Here is a 2,845-nt window from a genome sequence, read left to right as displayed (position 1 = left end):
CATCTTAATTCTCCTGTCTCTCTCTTTCCTCACTGTGCCCTGCAGCTGCTCCTGTCCACAAGCTTCTCTCATCAATCACACTTGACCTCTTTGTTATCCAACAGTGAGATGGCTTGAGCAAGCAATCGTACAGAGCCTCTGTCATGCTTAAACATTAACAGCTTTCCTTCTGACTGACAAACTTATAAAAACCTCCTGCTTATTACTTACTACTCTTTCTTCATAAACTTAAAAAATACAATTGTGGTGAATCGTTTGCGTTTTCAGTTTCCTATCTACTTTAAACAACCATCAAATGAGAGTCACTATTGTATGATAAATACAACTCCTAAATAATATTACAATATATATTTCTTACAGTGAGTTTGTTATTTCATGTTTAAACAATTCTCCTCTTTCTATGTATTGTACTAGGTGGAAAATCCACTATTATATTTAAATTTGAATAAAACCTTTACCTTAATGTACTTCATATACTCAGCATAAACCTCTTTTACTTGCCTTAACGTTACTGTATGTAATTAAGTTCCTTTGAAATATAATTAAGTACAATTCTTAGTCAAATGACAAATACCATGAAATTCACAATGCAATGCAATGGTAACAATCAGTCTCAAAGACTATGTTTAAATAGCAAACAAATCATTGTTTCTTATTTATTTCAATATATCTACTACTTCAAATCACACATTGATCTATTAATTTTCAATGTATTCACTCCAACTTCAGATCACTCGTTGATCTTTCACTCCTTGTTTTAAACAGAGAAACACAATGCAGCCTTCTTTCAGGCATCAGACGAAAGAACAAGCAGACAAAACTCCGGGCTGCTTCTCTCACAGCCAACAATTAGAGCATCTCCTCTTTTACAGAATGGGGAGAAATACTTTCACAGACAAAGACAGACACCCCTGGCTGGAGCTCTCAGCCTTTTCAGAAGAAAGGGGGGCTTCTTTGACCACAAACAACAAACTATGGTATACCAAAAACATTTAGCGCTTTTATCACAGACTCTACATTACGGTCTGACAAAACATGGAAAACTCCACTTTTGTATGTAGTGAATTCACAGAGTCGCCAGGCAAGTTTTATACTTTTAACTCCCTGAACTCGGATCGGGCTATTAATCTCTTAATTACGAACGGACCGGATGTGCACTTGGCTCGCAAGCAAATCATAATCCCCTCAGCCAAATGAATATCTGAACCTTAAGACAATCATTAGGATCTTCTCAGGCAGAATTCACGACTACGCACGGTCAGATACAGTGATTCCTCCAGCATAACATGTCCTTACGGCTAGCAAAGATCATATCCCCTCAATCAAACCCTTAGCTTCTCAGGCAGATTACGAGGTCAGATACAGTGATCTCTCCAGTATATAACATTTATCAACATAAAACAAGACCAACAAACAAAACAAACAATCAACAGATCTCCAACCATAACCGTGCAAATATCTCAAATCCCACTCCTCTGCATCTCCTTTTAACCAATACAACTTCAAAAGTCATCTTCATTCCAAATACGTTTTGCTTACTGTGAGTCGGTATATTTCTTCTGTGGAAGTCTCAAGTCTGGTTTCTCAATTCCTCGAGATTTTACCACAGCTTTCTATGTAGCTGCCTGATCAGGGTGAGTTGAGACCTCCAGGGAAAACACAGCCAACCTCCAGCATCGCAATCTCGGTTAGGACCTCCAAAATGTTGGGAGATCCCAGCATTCCACACAACATGAAAGAATGAAACAGAGAGGAATCAATGAAACACAAACACAGAAATAGTTGAGATTAATCATTATTATTTAGTTGCGCACCACCAACAACAATGGGGAAACATTACCTTGCTTCAACAGCAACCAATCGCAGAAATGGTCCCACGAACACAAGAAAACCCAGGGTTTATATAGGTTTTCTAAATGACACACGAACATGTTCCCTAATCATGTTTAACGCACACACATTGTCAGGTCTCCTAAACTTGAACGCACCAACATCAGAGCAACATGTAAGTTCCAGATGTCAAAAGGTCATTATCTCATGAAGTCTTTAGGAGCCTTGCAGGATATGAATTATCCAATTAACAAACTATATATATCGTCTGCACATGAGCGCACATACATTTCTTTACATTAACTAACACACCAACATCCTTATCGTTTCTTAGCTAATGCATGCTGGATATGAACCACTAACTAACAAGACTTTAACTGTATTATATCTGAGGAAGACCTCTCTTGGAGTTCCTCTGACCTTTGCCAATTTACTTAACATGGGTACATCTGCTGTTAATTGCAAAGACCATTGATAATTAGCAAAGAGACTCATGGGCCTCTTCCAATATCTGGAAACTGTAATTAAATTATAGTTATATTGAGAAGGTCCAAGACTTGACATAACACATCCACTGAGAGATGTCTGCTAGACAAGCAGAGATGCGTGCAACGACCTGGGTCTCTGAGCGGGGAAAGGACAGAATTAATTGGAATTAATTACCAACAAGCAAATGGCTCTCAAAACTAATTGTAAAACAATGTACAAATGTATAAATTAGGTAAACATATTTATTTTTCAGACACATAACGATCATTTTTATCCTGAAATCTCAACTTAATTTTGTAGCCCTGTCCAACAACTTTTCTTAAATACACACAATGGCTTCTATCAGACTTACAGCTGTCAATATCACACACATCATTTGAAACTCTTCCCACAACAAAAACAAATAAATAAATAAAGTACGACATCAATTGTGTTAGGTAATCTTTATAGTACAAATAGAGTCAATATTAACACTTTACAGTAACAACTTATGTCACATTATTAGTGACGACGTCAGCTCGTTCTG

Source organism: Trematomus bernacchii, unplaced genomic scaffold (genome assembly GCF_902827165.1).
Source record: "Trematomus bernacchii unplaced genomic scaffold, fTreBer1.1, whole genome shotgun sequence".
Lineage (NCBI taxonomy): Eukaryota > Metazoa > Chordata > Actinopteri > Perciformes > Nototheniidae > Trematomus > Trematomus bernacchii.
Note: the sequence above shows the minus strand (reverse complement) of the source record.